Raw genomic sequence first — 20,898 nt, 5'->3', positions numbered from 1 at the left:
GCCCAGGGGAAAAGGAACAGAGCGGAGTCTCGTGAGGTGACGTGCATTCACGTGACTCCGCTGGGTTCCTGCTTCCCCTCAACGGAGCAAGAGATGCTGCTGAGCAACACAGAGGGAAGTAGCAGGGCCCCTGCGGATTATTATTTTCGGTGGGGTTTTTTTTGTTTCGGCATTTTGCCAAATTAACCCTGTATTAGTATGCATTCTAAAAGGCCACATTTTCTCTCAGTGAAAAATTAGTGCGGCCCACGCACACATACATTTCTGATGAAGTGGCCCACTGCAGAAAAAACTTGGACACCCCTGCCCTATATATTCCTACACCTCACTTGGAAACAGTGAGGTGGCTATGGCTATGTAAGAGTTACTATGTAAGATAATCAGGGCCGGCCGAAGACTTAACGCCGCCTGGGGCGAAGTCTAAAACGCCGCCCCCCCCGCCGACGCCGGGGGGGGGGGCGGCATTTTAAACTTCGCCGACGCCATAATCTACGACCCCCCCCCCCCCCGGTACTTACTTTTAAACAGTCCTGCGGCGAGTCTCTCTGCTCTGTCACGGTGCCGGCTTGTAATGCTGAGCGCCGGAAATTGACGTCACTTCCGGCGCTCTGCATTACAAGCCGGGACCGAACAGGGAGACTCGCCGCAGAGGAGAGAGAGAGAGGGGCGCCGAGCGGGTAAGCGAAAACCACTCGGTGGCCCTCTCTCTCTCCTCCGCTTCAAAAAAAAAAAAAAAAGCGCTTGGGGCGGCAAAGTGCCGCCCCTTCTAAAGTGCCGCCTGGGGCAATTGCCCCAGTCTGCCCCATTATAGGGCCGGCCCTGAAGATAATGGCTATGTAAGAGTTACACTGGAGTTAAACGTGTGTCACGGACTGGGTCCAAACAGATGACTAAAAGACCCAGCGCGCCCAAAGATTGTGTGCAGGAGTTACGGTGCAGTAGTGGAGTTGAACAGGGCCTGGTTGCAGGGCGACCACACTCACCCAGGTGTTGAGTATCTAGGGATGTGCAGCCAAACACCAGTGCCCTGATATGGCAGCGGATGTAGTCCAGAACAAAGTCAAATCCTGCAGGCACCCTGGAACAGGCATGAGACATCACACAAGACTAATATGCAGGATGCTGCAGGCTGGGAGTATGGAAGCTAAGCAAAGGGTATAGCAGAAACATAACAAGCAAGGGACAGGGAGACCAGGCACAAAACATAACCAGACAAGGCATACATGTTACAGGGCACTACAGTGAACCAGATAAGGAATAAACATTACTAGACAAGATATACATGATACAGGGCACAACAAAGGACAGGGAACAAGGCAAGGAACACAGGAGAAGGAGTGAGGAGCCGGAATCCTCGGACGCTGCTCCTTTAAGCAAGGATAGGCCATAGTATGCTTAGCCCACCACTACGCCAAAGTACTCCAATGACGGTGGGTCCTAACGCTAATCCCTGCTGACAGAGGTACGAAACAAACTAAACATGTAAACCAAACACATAGCACTGAGACATACCTTTAGACTGCAGACTGAGACAAACAGAACACACGGGAGGGGTACACCTTATAAAGGATACAAAGCAAAAGCAAAGAGCTGAAGCAGAAGCAAGGAATGGGAGATCAGAACAGTGCAAAAGGAAATCCAGGAATGGATTGAAGCAAAACAGGGAAATTAAAACAAGAGCGAGATATGCAGCTCCGCAGCCTGGGAAGGACGTGACACGGGAGGGAAACGTCATACCAGGTACCACCAAGCTACAACACCATCGGAACCAGATCAACTCATCCCCATCCAAGCAGTCCTCTCCTATTGTCTCACTTCCCCCTCAACCTCAACCTGCTCGCAAGAGCAGTGCCCTCTTATCCTTTTGTACCAGTTTGTTATTGTGTGTGTTTTTGTATGTGAAATTGTTCTACTGACTGCAACAGCGCTGCGGAATCTGCCGGCGCTTTATAAATAAATGTAATGTAATGTTTGCATTTTGTTCCTTTTTACTCTCACTTTCTCTCACACTCTCTCTCTCTATGTCTTCCAACGTTCTCCGCCAACCACTTCCGTGTGCATGTCTCCTTTTCCACAGCTCAGCTTCTTGTGTTTTTTATTTCTCCTGTCCTCTGTATTCTTTCTTGTTTTGCTTATCCATGCTATCTGCTCAGTTAACGTGGCCTCCTGGATCAACAGGACATGACCTTTGACATGACTGTGACAACTTAACCAAAAAATTCAATGTTTTTGGTTTATGTGCACAAGTCTGGTACTTTGTACCAGCAGATCACGTATCATTCTTATTTGATAGCCAGAAAGTAAGGATTCAAGAGATTTTTTTAAAAATTGTTGTTCTACATAAGTATACAACTTCCTAATCATCTGAATTTCCAGATTTAGTATTTTGGCAGGACTTTTATGGCCAATGTTTCTCTTGACTTTAATCAGTAAAGTATAACAAATAGCTCATCCAACATGTTTGTTAGTAAGCTATAATATACTTTAATAACAACAAAAATAATAAGGAACTATTCCACAAAAAATCTGATCGACTCCTAATTGCAGACTTATATTATAGTCAATTAATAATTAAATGCATCCTTCAACCAGGAAGAATATACAGTATACACACTCAAGCACAGTCAGTGACCCTTTTGTGATTGGAGTTTATTTGGCATCAGATGATGACTTCAATGCTTTGTTGATTTGCATACTTCCAATGTGGCCAAGTGACTCAACTATTCACAAAAAAACAGGAACTAAGGTGCAATAAATTGCACCAGGTGCTCTAGGCTGATGAGTCAAAAGTTTAAAGATATGACAGTAGCAGAAGGCGGTTTGTTCATGGAAGGGCTGTAAAATGGTATAAGAATGAGTGCTTGCAGGCAACAGTGATGCATATTGGGGGTTCCTTGTAAATTTGGTTTTTCTATTTATTTTCGTAAATGGAGATGGGGATTTGGTCAGATTATATAGTCTCCTCAATGCTAAGAAGTACAGGTAGATATTTATCCATCATTCAATACCATTCGAGAGGCATCAAATTAGTCCCAAATTTATTCTACAGCATGACAACAACACCAAACATACAGTTCATCAGGTACTATTTTCAAACAGAGCCCTGATCTGAACATCAATGAGTTTGTCTGGGATTACATGAAGAGAGTTCTAACAGAGCTTGTATGGGGTGCAGTCTATAGATATACACATTGTGGTAGTAAGAGCACAATAATACACCCCTGTGTCAGGCACTGTTGCATCAGAAATACTCAGGAAGGTGAATTGGTTTGGTCAGTTTAGTATGGATGAATATTTTGCACCAGTGGCTCTTCCAATGTGTGTTGATTTCTCCATAAAATAAACTGAAGATTACTTCCTTGATGTTGTACATACCAAAGAATACACGGATAAGGATCAGTTGTTTTAAATGTGCAATTCAATATAGCTCTCTCCCCATACATGACTATCATCCAGGAAAGTGTTTGAGTCACCTCATCAACTCTTGATAACTTTGTAAGTAATCAACACAGATATCAGTAAACTGACAAAATTCCAGTGTCACATATATCTTCGTAATCTTAGCTGCTTTATGTTATACACATATGCATGTGTTGTGGTTTCACACATGTATAATCTTAACACAAAACTTCCCATACAAGTTAATAATATCTTCAATTACCTAATTCCAGAATAAAAAGCACCATGCACAACCACAGCCTTCTGTTGCACATGGTTGGCTTTTGTATAAAATTTGCTGATGCAGGAAGAAACATGACTAATTATATACAAAACAAGGAGGAACCTGAAAAAGTATGTGCTTTAGCATGCTCAACTAAATTGACTAGCGGTGAAGTAGCAGCAAGTGTAGAACTCCTCACAATAGTATACCAGACACTATATAAAAGTGGACCATTATATTCACAGGAGATGTTCGCCTTGCCCCAGAGACCTTCATTCCTCCTCAACTGCTATTGCAAAAAGCAAGGAGGCGATTCATTTTATGATTGGTGAATAGCTCTGGAACCTATGAGCCACCAGGACAACAGAAAACCAGAAATTAAGAACGTGGCATTCCTAACCATGACCTCCTAACTTCTCTTCCCTTTCTCTGCTAATCCACACCTACTGACTTTCAATTCTCTGTGCTCCTTTAGCGCATAAAAGCAGAGTTTACCCTGTTTATGTACTATATAAGCTCATAGATAGGTAGAATATCCTCAAACAATAGTTCTCAATATCTTGATAAAAGTCCGGAAATGTTGCCATGAGCCATCATATTCTGCAGAACTTCACAATGGGTTAATAGGACAAGTGGTATATAACATAACAATTTGACTAACAGAAACAAGAGGTAAGAAGGGCCCAGCTCAAGCTAACTTACAATCTAGAGGGAGTTAGGTTGTATTACACAAGAGGTATTACACAAGAGGTAAAAATGCCACTGTTAGGAATAGACAATCCTGAACAATTGTTCGAAGGCAGGAGAAAGACTAGGAAAAGCGAGCTAAGAAAGAAGGGCGGAAGAGCGCTGACACATAAAATGTGTAGGCATCCCTAAAGAATTCGGTGTTAAGGGATTTCTTGAAGGATCGAGGATTGAGGGAAATTGTTGAGTGTTAGAATTGGAAGGAAAATAAGAAGTTCAGTTTTGGAGAGATTGAGTTTATAGGAATTGTCCAGAAATCCAGTTAGAGACAGAGGCAATGTAGTTAGTTACACAAGTTAAAAGGCACAAGCCTCTTAGAGGCACAGGCCACATTCCATCTGTGTGCCACTATCCATCCAAGTGCCAATTTTTACTAGGTGCCACTATCTGGGAGTTGACCAAGGGAGTTAATTCTGCTCATACTCATCCATTCACATCATCAGGGACTAATTTATCATCTCTCGTCTCTCGTCCACAGGTATTCTACCTTTTTGCCTTGCCTTACCCTGTCTGTAATTCAGCTTCATTGCTGGCTGGCCTGTTTAATTAATTAATTATTTGTTCAGGTATTACACTTTTTTGCCTTGCTTTACCCTGTCTGTAATTCAGCTTCATTGCTGGCTGGCCTGTTTAATTAATAAATTATTTGTTCAGGTATTACACACAAGTTCTATTCCCACCTCCACTCACTCTCTCTTCTACTTCTTCTAGCTGCTGGGGATATCTCCCCAAACCATGGGCCTCCTTTGGAGCTCTCTTCCCCATCCTCTCCTAGTCAACATTCCAGAAACCTCAATAATCTTGTCCACATACCCTTCCGCTCTTCCCACCCCCCATTTACCTTTGCACTCTGGAATGCACGTTCTGTCTGTAACAAACTAACAGCCCTACGTGACCACTTTGTCTCTAGTTCCTTACACCTTCTCGCTCTAACTGAAACCTGGCTAACCTCTTCTAACACTGCCTCTCCCGCTGCTCTCTTCTATGGTGGCCCACACCTCACTCACACTCCCAGACCTGATGACAGGAAGGGTGGAGGGGTAGGCTTCCTACTCTCCCCTACTTGTACTTTTCAACCTACTCCCTCTGCCCCATCACTCTTTCTCCTCATTTGAAGTCCATGCCACCCGACTATGTCATCCCATCACCATACATATTGCTGTTATATATTGTCCCCCTGGCCCAGCTAACATCTTTCTTGATCACTTCTCCTCATAGGTTCCTCTCTTCTGATGTTCCTTCTGTTGTCCTTGGGGATTTCAACATCCCATTTGACACCCCATTGAGTCCCATGGCTTCAAAATGTCTTTCTATTACCTCCTCTTTTGATCTCCAACAACATATTAACTCCCCTACTCATGATGATGGCCACACCCTGGACCTTATTTTTGTTAGCATGTGCTCTGCCACTAACCTTTCTAATTCCCCATTCCCTCTCTCTGACCACCACTTCCTTTCCTTGCACCCCAACCTCGCCTAACCAGAGGCCTTAGCTCTATTAACCTTCAGAACGTATCAATCAATTTACTCCCTCTCCTCTCTCCAATCTCAAACATGTCGTGCCCTAACAACACTACCTCTGTCTATAACTCCAGTCTCACACGTGCTCCTGAGCATGTAGCACCAGTAATTACTCACTCCTCACGACGTTCACATTTCCAACCCTGGCACACGACTGTAACCCGACACCTACAACGATGTTCCCGCACTGCTTAACTTAGTTGTCTCATTCCATGTCTGACTTTCTACACTATAAATGAATGCTTCATTCCTACTACTCTGCTCTCAACATTGCTAAAAAAAACTACTTCACCTCCCTCATCTCCTCCCTGTCTCACAACCCTAAAAATGACTCTTTAATACTTTCAATTCCCTGCTTCAACTGATCCCTACTGCCCCTTCCACTAACCTTAATGCATCTGACTTTGCCACATTCTTCAATAATACAATTCAAACTATCAGAGATTACATATCTGCACAGTGACCACTCTGCCCTCACCCTCCCTCTGACTATGCGCCCCCCTACCCACTGACCTCTTCTCCCTTCACTACATTAACCCATTTCTCTGCTGTCACTGAAAGGGATGTACATGCTCTTCTTCTTTCTTCTTGTCCAACCATATGCCCCCTTGACCCGATCCCTTCCCATCTCACCCAGTCTCTTTCATCCACCCTTGTCCCTACTCTAACTCATATCTTCAACATCTCCCTCTACTGGATCTGTCCTATCCTCCTTCAAGCATGCTACCATTACTCCTATCTTGAAAAAGTCCTCCCTTGACCCGACTGATCTCTCCAATTACCGTCCCATCTCTCTGCTTCCTTTTACCTCCAAGCTTCTTGAAAGAATTGTTTGTATCCAATTAACTAAGTTTCTAGATTCCAACTTCCTGCTTGACCCTATTCAATCTGGTTTTTGCCCTCGACACTCTACTGAGATAAACCAAAGGGGTCCTTGGGCACTATATGCACAAAACTATTAGGACACCTGGCCATTACACCAACAGGGACTTTTATGACATTGCATTCTAAACACATAGACATTAATATGTAATTGGCCTCCCTCCTTTCAGCTATGCCTGCTTCCAATCAGCTGTTCACGAGATTTTGGAGTGTTTCTGTGGGAATTTTTGCCCATTTACCAGAAGACCATTTATGAGGTCAGGAACTGTTGTTGGATGAGAAGACCTGGCTTGCAATCTCGGTTCCAGTTCATCCCAAAGGTGTTTGATGGGATTGCGGTCAGGGCTCTGTAAGGGTCATATTCTTCCACACCAAACTCATCCAACCATGTTGTTATTGACCTTGCTTTGCGGGACACAGTCATGCTGGAATCATAAAATTGTCCAAAATGTTTTGGTATGTCCCCTGGTGTAAAGATACAGACTGGTGTCATGGTTTCACCTTGCGTCCTAGGCTCCTATATGGATTTAACGGCTTTTATGGCTAATTCTACTTTATGGTTAATTCAGCCTTTAGTAGCCACTATACCTGGTTTAGGAACTCTCTGTCCAATCTGATGGTGTCAGCTGGTCCTCGTTTATAACCTCATCCTGTGCATCCCTGTCCTTTAAGTAGCTTCTGGTTTCTGCAAATGAGGCTTTTGTATTGTGTAGGGTTGCAGACTTGTGTTCTGACTCTGTTGTTGGCTCCCTGATCGGTTGCTATTTGCAGTGCCCTGCCCAAAGGCTATCTTGCCAAGCACTCTGTCTGAGGGCTATCCTGCCAAGACTATCTAGCTTCTGCCCTGGCGGTGAGTTTCCAGTCTGTTCTGCCTTCTGGCTGAACAGTGAGATGCAGCCCTATCTCACTGTATGGTCCTGTTGGTGATAAACAGCCCTGTTTGCATTCTCCAGTCCTGCCTATATCTTTCAGTAAATAATTATGTATTGTAGGGTACAGACAGTCCTTTGTATCCCCTACAGCTAGGATCCTCCCTGACTTCATTGTCCAAGTTAGGATACCTGGTAGACTAATCTTCAAAAAAAAAGGTTGTAATTAAACAGCTACACATAACATATATTGATTATTGTAGTTGTAAGTTGATGCAATGAGCAATGGGTTGTCCTTGTGTTCCATGTATGATGTGCAAACAACCTAAACATACAACTCAGTGTTAACACCATGATTAGAGGCAGACTTTTTGCACAGAGCAGCCTGCAAACTTAAACACTGTGGGTCTCAGAGCACAATAATACACCCCAGAATCAGACACTGTGACATCAGAAATCCTCAGGTAGATGGATTTGTCCACTTTGTTCATTCGAGAAGCATATTTTGTATAAAGCTCTCTATTCTCTTCTTTTATATGTGCAGCTCTCCGCAAGATAAACTGAAGAGGCTTTAAGGGTTGTTGGATATACCAAAAGAGATATGGATCACTATCTGTTGTTTCATAAGAGCAATTTATAGTAATATGCTCCCCAATCAAAGATGTCATTTCAGAAGACATTTGTATTACACTGTCAGCTTTGGAGTATCCTGCAAATATATAAATAATACAAAGAATTATGTAAAAACTAAGTAAAAGGCACATTACTCCTCTGTTATCTATTATATAAATAGGAAATAATCATTAAGAGAAGTAGGAAAAATATAGCTAAAATATAGCATCAAAGCATTTCAAATGCCTATACAAAGTAAATTCATATGCTCAGTCCTCTTACCCAATGAACTGATGTAATAAAAAACAGCACACGGCAACAGCCACATGTTTTACACAGAAGGATTTGGTTGAAAGGTTGAGTTGAGCAGAGATTACACTTGTTGAAATAGGGGATGAGCAAATCAGCTAAAGAGGGTGACTAAGACAAGCACAGCCCACAATAAAATTACACACCAACGTTCAGCATTGAACCAGCCATCAGTATAGAACTTAAGTAATGTGATGTACATACAGATTTTGCAATAACAAAACACATACTGAACAGTTGGGTATTTTAAGTTCTTAAAAATTTGATGCAACCATAGGAAGGCAGAGAACATTCATCCCAAGTGCAACCAAATGGCCCAGCAATACAGAAGTCCAAAAGCACATATTGGAGACAACACAAGCAACGCCCTGTCACATCTATTCACTAAGAAGAAACTGCACATGGAACTCCTAAGAGGCTCTAGTCCATGTGTGAATGCTGCCTAAATTTTCCCATAACACCCTCATGACTGTATTTGGAATTGCACAAAAGTGAAATTACACAAAAGACAAAGGTCTCTGGTATTAGCTCTGAAATAATAAAAATAAAAATAAATAAAACGAAGTGCAACTTACTTTTTAAATATACTGAATTAGGAATTTGTATGAATTGAAATAAAAAATCATTGCTATCTTGAGTTCAAACATATTTTACATTGACTTTGACTGCCCTCTAGGGGTTCTTCCTTGCATGTGTGAAATCGTGATACTATTCTATTTAGCAAGATATTCAATACCATGTAACACTTGATATGTAAGTAGCAATTATATGTGTGTGCTTTGTAGACATGTGCATTCAGATTCATACAATTTTTTATGTGATGCCGATTTCGTTACTTTGTGCGAATGTCTAAACACGAAGAAGAGCCCCAATGAAACAAATAAAAATTAAGCAAAGAACTCAAACTTTAATTTGCATTTTGTTGGTATTTTTACTCTCTCTTACTCTCTCTCACTCTTTCTCATGCTATATCTTATACACTCTCACACTCTCTCTCTTTCTCACTCTCTGTCTCCTTTTCCACAGCTTGGCTTTTTGTCTTTCCAGTTTTTGTTCTTCTGTCCTCTGTATTCTTTCTTGATCTGCTTTTCCATGCTATCTGCTCAGTTAACTTGGCCTCCTGGAGCGCTTTCACAGCAGGACAGAGACTGTGCTCATACCACGGTGACAACTTCACCCCTGATTGGAGGGATAGAGGAGATAAGTACTCCAAGATACCACAATAATGTTGATGGATTCACATAGAATCTCACTTTTGTTGCCAAGGTTTAGACTTTAATGGCTGTGTGTTGAGTTATTTTGAGGGGACAGCAAATTTACAGTTATACAGACTGTACACTGTACAGGTACTGTATGTCAAACAAAACCCAGTCTCATTAAAATCCCATTCTCTATCAAAGACAACGTGCCACTTCCTACAACAAAGTACCACTGAAATTCATCTCACCCAATTGTGCCCTATAAACATTGGTCCATCCACCATGTACAACCAACATGTTCCCCCTAATTTAATATGCCATGTACACACTTGACCTTACTATATTATATCATAATCTTACCCATAATACCAACCACTGTGTAACTAAAGTGTCACCCTTGCCACCTGCAGCCCCCTCGCCCCCCAAAACTGCAAACCAAACATACAGATAAAAACTCTCCACCAAAGTGCAGTAAAATCCTCACTCTAATATGTCATCACACAAAACGAAAATGATGATGGGAGTTATGATGTACCACCGTCAATATCTGACTCAGTATATAGTGATAGACGTTATGGCGTACCACCATCAGTGCCTGGCTCAGTATATAGTGATGGGAGTGATGCAGTACCACCATCTGTATCTGGATTGCTATATAATGATAGGAGTTATACTGTGCCACTGTCTGTGTTGGCTCAGTATATAGTGATGGAAGTTACGGTGTGTAGTGGGTCTCAGTATGGTGGCTGGTAATACCAGCTTCCCCCATCAATCACCGACCCCTGAGCCTCTTGCTAGTTTCTGATTGATACCAGAATATCGGCTATTCAAGTTGATATAGCTACCCCCAGAACATTAGTTGAGACTGAATGCTTGAGGGTCAGCCAGGGGCTACGAACTTTTATTAGGGGACATGCACACATAATTATACCAAACCTTCCCCCCAGACAAATAGGGCACGGGGCGTGGCTAGCTACAGAAGAAGATGGCTGCTTAAGCCTTGTAGCTGAAGCCTGCAGACCCTCTCCGTAATTTCGCAATAAAAAGTGTGTTATTTTGCTTTAAACTACCATGGGAAAGTACAACAAGCTCCCTGGAACTCCCAGGTCTTAGCCGAACAGAGAAAAAACTTCACTCACCTTGGTCAGGTCTTATTTTCAGGGATCGCAGGATCAAGACTCCAGGGACTCGTTCCCAAAGATGGTGCCTTCTCCTGCCAGTACAAGCGGTGATGGCCTGGAAGACACAGAGCCAGACACTCTTCTGCTCCACAATCCGGCATTGAAAAATGCTCTGAAAATGCTGCCTACAAAGGAAGAAATGATTCCGTCAATCGAAAAGGCAACCCAGGGAATCAGAGATACGCTTTCGGAAATCAGAGCGCATGTGCGCCAGCTATGAGAACGCGTGGCGGCCGTCGAGGGTGAAATTTTTAAGATCATGGACACAGTGGACACACTCACAACTCAAGTGGCCGAACAAGCAAATGCTTTGAGGCTATTGTCCAGACAGCTGGAGGACCTGCACAACCGGGGACGCAGAAATTATTTAAGGATTAGAGGGGTTACAGAGAGACGGTGTTGCAAGGTGAGATTGTTTTATCGCTGCAACACATCTTTAATAATATCCAACAGAGGCCAACGGACACCTCCATAAAGTTTGATAGAGCACACCGTGCCCTTTGGAGACTCTGCGGGACCACCAAGGGACATCATTTGCAGGCTCCATGACTATCCTTTGAAGCAGTCTATTCTCCAAAAATGCAGATTAAAGGCTGCTATTAAGTGGGACAAACACAACATTTTTGTTTTCCCGGACTTGTCGGTGACTCTACAGACAAGGCGAGCTCTGAAACCCCTGACCACAGCGTTAAGAGAGGCCTCTACCAGTGGGGTTTCCCGTTTGCCTTAATTGCTCGAAGTGACACTAAAACATACATTGTTCGACAGGCCTCTGATATCCCGCTATTTCTTGAAAATTTGGGGCATGCATATGGTTACTTTGGCAAATGTATATTCTACTGAAATTGGTTCCCAAACCTTCAGTGATCATATGGTCACTCGAATGGATAGGGTTGGGTTCTAGGTTTATACAGCAAATTAAGGCTTTGTATACATACCCTTCTGCCTATATCCGTATTAATGGCACCCTTTCGGATAGGATAACTCTGTCGAATGGTACAAGTCAGGGGTGTCCGTTGCCCCCCTTACTTTTTATTTTGATGATGAAACCCCTGGCTAACACTCTGAGGGCTAATCCACACATTAAAGGACTCCCTGTGGATGGCTTGGACCATAAATTATCTGTATTGAGTTATTTCCGGTCTTTGTGATAAGTATATAAATACAGCCGTAATGCTGTCACGAACCGGGTGAACAGGTCTGGTAGGAGCCCAGGTGCAGGGGATACAAAGGGGTTCCGACTGTACCTCGCGATGCATGATGGCTTGGGGTTGTTACAGACAGGCGCAGGAAATAAACCACAGACAGAATATGAAGATAAGATCTGTATTGCAGATGATGTTAAGAACAACACATATAGACGGTAAGTCTCTTAGCTGGAAGCCCTCTGGAAGGGGCGCACATGACAGGTAGCCCTCTGGAAGGGGCGCACACGACAGGTAGCCCTCTGGAAGGCGCGCACATGACAGGTAGCCCTCTGGAAGGGGCGCACACGACGCACTTCTGGAAGGGGCGCACTACTCTCTTCGGCAATACAAACCATATTATCATAATCAATCTGTTCGTTTCTTTCCATATCATATGGAAGACCTAGTTATGTCTTCAAAGGGCTGGGCGTATAGGAATGGGCGAAAATGGTTGCCCTGGCAGGATTTTCTTGCCTCTCTGTCTTTTCATACAATTTTTCATGGATATCTCATTGATTCCCCTGCCCAACCTGTCTTACTCCCATTTTTCCCATCTTTCGTATCCATTTGCTCTACATCTCGTGGTCCACTTTTATTTTTGTTTGTGGTAACTTGTCTTGTCCCCATAAACAAAGGGATTAGGTTAAGGTGGGCGTTCTTAGAATCCTTCCCTCCCACAGTTCACTAAAGGAAGTGATGAAACAGGATGTGACGTCAAATGAAGGGTATATAATATAATACCACACATGGACTCTTTCAGTTCTTTTTCCTTTTCCTCCATGGTGGATGTGGTGAGAGTGAGCTCCCGGCAGTGAGCTATTATCGGATCTGGAGGCTTAACATTGGGTGAGATCAAATTGTGTTGAAGGGAATTGTTATATGTATAGAGAGAGAGATAAAAAGGGGGTTGTTGTCCTGTGGGGTTTGGCTATGCGTGTATATGAGATAAATGTGTTTGCTGTGTTGTTACCTTATAATAAATACCTTTTAATGTAGACGAACCTTTGTGAGATATATTTTTATATTTGGTTCAAACACCACATTGTTCACATCATATATCATGACCTCATAACATACTTCTTGGCTTTCTGCTAACCAAGTGTTTTATTCATACACTAGTGTCAGTCCTTGATGCTTTGCCCTGGGGTGAAACAGGTGAGTGGGTCGCCACTAGGTCAATGCAAGTGCATTCAACTGAAGTTGAGTCAGTCTTCAGACTTAACCACTAACTTGACTGACCACTTGACTTCTTAGTGAATAGTCCCAACAAACAACTATAACAAAGTACACTAAAATTGCCCACAAATGGTATCTTGAAGCAAATGTACTTTAAATAGGTATTTCATTGGAATTTGAAATAGTAGTATGAGTTTATATAACACATCTGCTGAAACCTGTATGTGTTAACATGCAGAAAACACAAGTAGGTTTTCTTTACAGGTTTCTGTGTTTCTATGTCACCGTGTCTCTCACTGCACAGTAGTAGACAGCAGAATCCTGTACAAGAGTAGACATTATAAGTAAGGATGTATGTTTCTTGTTTACGTCTATTGTCATTTGAAACCGGCCTTTAGGTTCAGCTGACGTATATCCAGAGATCAGCAATAAAGGAGACTTCTCCAAACTGAATTTATACCAAGCAAAGTAGTCAGGATTAGAAATGGTGTGATTGCAAAAGATTGCAGCCTGCTCGCCAGCTGTAACAATAGTTTCCTCAGGCTGATAAACTTGACTGCTCACTGTGCCTGCAAACAGAAGAAAGGCAAACATTAAAATTGCAATTTCAACATCTGCGGTAAACATCTATAACAAGAGCACAGAAAATACACAGAAATATGGCTCTGTGAAGTGAAGGGTTTAAGGGACTGTGGTAAGAAAATAATTCAGTATATATGCAATGAGAGCACCAGAGATATTATGGAAGCTAATACTCTGCTTTACAGTCTTACCTATGGAGATTACTATTCTCCAGAAAATCAAACAGGACAATTTTTGTTTTGGCATAATACAGAAAATGCTAGGCATTTGTAGAATGCAGTGTGGGATAGTAAGCTCAGTACGCAGATGGTTTAGATTATGACAATAGCATCAAAGAATGACATTGTTCTATAAAGTACGATGATACTATGACAGGAAGAGGAAAGGGTGATGTCAAAATGCAGGGTATGCATTTTTTACAGTAAGGAGGGAGTAAGTAAAATACGGCAGTGATTTTAGTAGTGGGGATGTAATACACAATTCATAAGAAATATATTTTTAAATAGGAAAAAGTACAAAAAGGGTTACTGAATTAATTAAGGGAATGTTAGGATTAAATTACGATGAGCGTTTGGCCAAACTGGATTTGTCCAGGAAAAAAGACACTTCAGGGGCAATCTCATAAATGTGTTCAAATGTATGGAAGATCAATACAATGCCTATTCACAGTAATTGTTCAGCAAATTGTGAGCAAACTGGAAGAGGCCACCATCATCATCATTATTGGAATTAGAAAAGTTTCCTTTTTAAATGGATAAAGGTATTGCAAAGTGAAGCATATATATATATATATATATATTATACACAGTATATATGCTTCACTTTGCAATCCGTATTTAAGCGCATGACACTATCCAAAAAAAGTATTTATTTTCAGTGTTCATTATGCGGTTTCTAGGTAAATACATTATAACTTGGGTTCTTTTTGCGATATAAAAGCAGCAAACAAATGGCTTATACTGCCATCTAGTGTCTCCTAAATAGGTGCCTAATATACCGTATTGGCTCGAATATAGGCAGCACTTTTTCCCCCCACTTTAAGTCTTTAAAGTGGGGGTGCGGCCTATATTCGGGGTCTAGCGCCCGACGCCCGGGACATGTAGTCCCGGGCGCCGGGCAGGCAGCGGGGTTAGGATACAGATCCCCCGCAGCGGTGCAGGGGACCTGCATCCTACTCTCCGATACACTCAGACAGCCTCCCCTGCCAGCACTTCCCACGGGGGGGGGGTGCCGGCACGGGAGGTTGTCTAAGCGCATCGTGCGGTTGTCTAACCGCACGATGCGTTTTACCTCTGGCCCCCCGCCTGACTTACCGGAGCAGACTCCCGGGTGTCTTGCGGGGCCGGCGGGGGACATCTACGCAATACGCGTATACAACTTCCGGTGCCGGCACATCCGGCACCGGAAGTTGTATACGCGTATTGCGTAGATGTCCCCCGCCGGCCTCGCAAGACACCCGGGAGTCAGCTCCGGTAAGTCGGGGGGCAGAGGAGGGCAGTGGCAGCATATCTCGGGGAGGGAGGAGGACAGTGGCAGCATATCTCGGGGAGGGAGGAGGACAGTGGCAGCATATCTCGGGGAGGGAGGAGGACAGTGGCAGCATATCTCGGGGGGGGGCAGTGGCAGCATATCTCGGGGGGGACAGTGGTAGCATATCTCGGGGAGGAGGACAGTGGCAGCATATCTCGGGGAGGGAGGACAGTGACAGCATATCTCGGGGGGGGGGCAGAGTGGCAGCATGTTTTTTGGTGCTTTTTTAAAGAAAAAAACTTTTTCTTTAAAAAAGCACCAAACTTTTAGGGTGCGGCCTATATACGGGGGCGGTCTATATCCGAGCCAATACGGTATTATCTTAATTTTTTTGTTTGCCTTCATATAATGTGTATATTAGCTCTCAAAGCATAGGCAAATAAGGTATTTAGAGAGTAAAGGGAAGTTAACTGGTGGTAGTTATAAGCATCGAGTATGTTTTTTTTTTTGCACTGTTGAATATTCCTCTGTATTTGTCTTATTAATAGACAATTCTGGTTTGGCTGTTATAGCATTTCTTTGTATTTGCTTTTGTTTTTGGTATGAAATTGAAATCAAATGTCTGCATTTGTTGATAATAGCAGCATAGGGGTTTTCATTTTCTGGGCAAGGTGGAAAAGTTAATAACCTTCATAGTATCTGAGAATGAACCACAGGTAGGAAAAGACAAACCAATTTTCAGGCCAAGATCTTGATAAAAAATTACACATTCATCTTTAATATACGTGCCATGGAATTTCCTAGGGCTGCACCCCTCTGGAGTTTTTCCTCTTCTCCTTACAGAAGGCATGAAGGGGGCAGGGTTAGCCACGTATAGAGGTGGGGCTGTTCCCAAATAAACTTGAAGGTTGTATAGCATTGATACTGGATTCCCCTATACAGTGATTAAGCTCACTGACCCTGATGCTTAGTAATCAGCTATGATATTACGGTATATTCATATATAAATATATACATATATATGTATGTCTGAAAATATGTTATATTTATTTGTGGTAGGGAAAAATGGGCAAAATCAGAGAAGCTGAAGTTATAGAGGCAAAAAGGGAACATTGGTCTGAGATGTGTGTATACCAATGTACCAGGTAGGCCTAGATGAGTCCCCCCCCCCCCCCCCCCGAGAATACAAAAATTAAAGGAAAGTGCATGTCATGTTGCAGATCTGGGGCCATTCAAATGCCTCCTTGATGGTATTGCATGCTGGAAAAGTATCTGCATGTACTTCACAGCATTGAGGAGGACATTAATTTCCCAAACTCCATTTACAGAAACGCAGAGCCCAAAACCACCATCATGCATCACTGTTGTCTGCAAACACTCATTCATGTACCGAACAAACTGCCTTTTGTTACAGCCAAATATTTCAAATTTTGACTCATCAGTCCAGAGCACCTGCTGCCATTATACCCCAGCTCCTGTTTTTCTGTGAATAGTTGAATCGCTAGAGTGTTGTTTTCACATCGGAAGTATGGATTTTTGGCCACAAGTCTTCCATGAAGCCTACTTCTGACCAGATTTCTCTGGATGATAGATAGGTGTACCAGGGTCCCACTTTTTTGTCAATGCTGAGCTGATGGCACTACTGGACATCTGATTGTGAATGGAAGTAATCATGATGTGTCTTTTATTGGATGTACTAATAATCCTTGGCCAACCACTGCATCTATGGTCCTCAACATTGCCCGTTGGTTTAATTCACAAAAGAATATTCCCTTCATTTCAAATTGTTCAAATGCATGTGATATTTTTTAATCCAAATTAGATTTGAGCATTCGGATTCATACACATTTTAATTTTGACGAAATTTGATACAAATATCCAAAAACCAGGAGGAACCCCTATTAAACAAAAACTAAGCAGAGTGCTCTGAATTTGCATGTGTGATGATCTCTCACATTCTCTTCTGCTGCCGCTCTCTCTTGATAATGCTTTCTCACTCTCATGCTCTCACACTCTTACTCATATTTACTCTTACGGTTTCTCACACTCTCACTCTTACGTATATTCTGTCATTCTTATTTATGCTCTGTAACTAACAATCTGTTATGCTCTCTCTAAATGTCTCGTTACCTTCTCGGCCTACCCCTTTTGTGTTCCTGTCTCCTTTCCTGCACCTCTGCTTCATCTCTTGCCTCTTAACCCCTTAACGTCCATTGACGGTTCAGGCACGTCACGGAAAAATGGTCACTTAACAACCTATGACGTGCCTGACACGTCATTTCATTAAACAAGCTTTGCTTTAACGGTGTTGCTGTAATGCCTTGATGTCGAGGCATTCAGCAACACCGAGATCGGCATCATGGGCCATGTCTGGCCCCTCCCCGTGGGGACCGAACACTCACCCCAGGATGCGCTGTGACTGCTCCGGAGAGTGGTCACAACCGCCACTGCAAGTGATTTTGCCGTAAGATGGCGGCACGTCCTTAAAAAAAAATAACAAAGTTGGAAAAGTTCGCCAGAGGGTCTCCAGACCCCTATAGAGAACTCTGGCTACACTTGCAGGTTGAATACAGGTACTGCATTCAACCATGCAAGTCAATGGAGCCCAGCTTTCTAATCACTGTGATTTGTAAAATATTTTTAAAAAAATAAAAAAACAAATATGGAAAAAAAAGCTTAAAAAAGTGGTAACATTTAAAAATAATTAGGCATCAGAGGAACCATCCAGTTCCAGCAAAATGTAAAAAAAAGTCCAAAAAGAATAAAATAAATAAAATAAAGTTTATTATTATGAGCAAGTGCTAAAATTATCTTCCCAAAAATCTTGACATGGAAAGAGTTAATGTAAAAGCATTTCAAATATCGTAGGGGTATCTAATTTAAAAAAATTAATGGTTTGATGGGGTAAATTGGAGTGGCCGGTCTCATAGGGCATAGGCACAGACTGACCAAAATGAGGGGGAAAAAGTGCACTTCCCAAATGTGGCCTTTTAGCCCCCCAAACACCAGACAAACCCATGCATGGAGGCTCTCACTGTACTCAGGAGATGTTGCTGAACACATATTGGGGTATTGTTTGATAGTGACGTATACCTGGAGCTATAAATGCATACCTGAAGCACAATTTTAGTGATAAAAAAACCACAAAATAAATTACTACCACAAAGTTTGATAAAGGGTGGTTGTAGAATTAGTGCATGGAAATACCAGCCTTTGAAATACCTTGAGGTGTCTAGTTTTCAAAAATATATGGTTTGAGGGGGTATTGCATTTGCCAGCTTCAAAAATACCTAAAATAGCACAGGGGGCAGAATGACCAGCTTTGGAAAAAATGCTACTTGTACTTATTGCCCAATAACTTGCAGAAAAAAGCAAAAAAACATAAAAACATTGGGTATTTCTAAACTAAGGACAAATCGAATCTATTTGGCTAGGTTTCCACTTGTTTTTTTTTGCTAAAAACGCCCATAAAAACGCCAATTCAGCCACACGGCGTTTTTTTAGTAAAAAAACGCTGCAGCCAGATGTTAACTGTTCTTCAATAGGAAATCGCACAATGCCATATCCACTTGGCGTTTTTCTGTTTGGCGTTTTTTCAGTCCTCTTTGGCGTTTTTCTGCTTTTTTGGGCTCTGTGGCAGTTTTTCAAAATCGCAGCATGTTGACACTCTGGCGTTTTTTGCAAGGAAATCTTGGCGTTTTTCTCCAATAGAAGTCTATGGGAGAGAAAAAACGCCATGAAAAAGCCATGTGGGTTTTTTGCCTTGGCGTTTTTTATGGCATTTTTTCCACAGTTACAATGCAGAGGATGGACCCAGTATCTGTGTGTCCTACGAGAAATAGGCTGGAAACAAACAGTTTCACACAAAACAAAGTTCATATTGAATTTTACACCATTTGGAACAAACATGCCATTACAAACAAACATACCCGACGCATTAACTGGATCCTGCGTGCCAAAAGCAACAGCAAACAATTTGCACCATCATTTGGGGCCAATCTTCCTAGAGGAGCAGACATTCGGAATAAAGCATGCCTTACAAACCACACAAAAGAGACAAAAGGGTCCGCCGGGGCGTGTTTAAGTAGAACTCTACCAAGTAAATGACATCAGGAGAGGGCAGATACTTGCCATTTATCCTAATCCCTTTTAGCTGGGTGAAACATCTAACTTGTAAAGGCTGGAAAAACTGCCTAAGGTCAAAAAAAGCAATTTCCACAGAAAGGCTAAAACGCCAGAAAAAACTCCAGAAAAAACGCCAAAACGCAGGTAAATGCAGTGGCAGTTTTCTTGGCGTTTTTCATCAAGAAAAAAACGCAGGGCAAAAACCCAAGTGGAAACCTAGCCTTTAGCAGGTTTTTTCATTAGCTTTTTTGGATGAGTAAAAGATTTTTCGGGTAAAAGTCAGAATTTTTTTTTTTTTTCAGTTTGTCATCATATTTTATTATTGTTTTATAGGAAATTAGATAATATGATCGAAAAGAAAGAAAGCCCTTCTTGTCCTGAAAAAGAACAACATATAACTTGTGCTGGTACACTAAATGAGTGAGGAGAAATTTACATCAAAACACGAGAACCACAAAAGTGTTAAAACAGCCTCGGTCCCAATGGGTACAAAAATAAAAAAAAAAACTTTATTAATAAAAATATATACATATCGTGATCCAAAATCATAATCCAAGCCAGAGTCATTAGGCAGAATGGGTAATCAGACGATCCGGGGTCAGGAGTACGGAGATCAGCAAAGTCACGGAATCACAGCCAGTAGTCAGCCAAGCAAGGTCATACACTTGGTATCTGGAAAAAATACAAGGGCAAGGAGTTAATGAGCCCTGCTGCTTAACTAGCCTGGATTGAGTAAGAAATGGGCTGGCTAATTGCAATAAGGTGAGAAACTGTGACAACTGAGAAAGAAAGTTGGTCATTATCAAACAGCTGAGTAACCCTGACCTGAGTGCTGTTTCAACTGTGTGGCTCTAGTAGCCACTCTTCTGGGTTTGGGAACTCTGGCTACAAATGAATTGTGTCAACTGGGCCTCTTTATTTGGTGCATCTCTGCTCTTTAAATACATGCTACTTTCTGCAAACATGGCCTTTGCATTTTGTGAGTTGCAGCCTTCTGCTGTGGCTCTGTCATTGATCCCTGATCTGTTGATATTTGCAGCATCCTGTTCTTATCAGCCCGAGAACCCTGTCTGAGGGCTATCCAGCTGAGTGCCCAGTGCCCTGTCTAAGGGCTATCCAACTGCGTGCCTAGTGCTCCGGCTGTTTGAGATCTATCCAGCTGATTGCCTAGTGCTCTGGTTGTCTGAGGGCTATCCAGCTGAGTCCTCAGCGCTTTGGCTGTCTGAGGGCTATCCAGCCCTGCCTGCACCCAGCTCCTTTTTCTGGGAGCTTTCCAGCTGCAGCCCAATCTGTGAGCCTCCAGTCTTTGTCATGCATTGTGGGGTACATACATCATATCCCCTGCATCTACGATATCAGAAAACTCCAAGGAAAAGC

This window comes from Sceloporus occidentalis, unplaced genomic scaffold, assembly GCF_023333645.1.
Source record: "Sceloporus occidentalis isolate IW3139 unplaced genomic scaffold, rSceOcc1.0.p SCAF_24, whole genome shotgun sequence".
Lineage (NCBI taxonomy): Eukaryota > Metazoa > Chordata > Lepidosauria > Squamata > Phrynosomatidae > Sceloporus > Sceloporus occidentalis.
The sequence above is the reverse complement of the archived record's forward strand: the minus strand, read 5'-3'. Positions refer to the sequence as shown.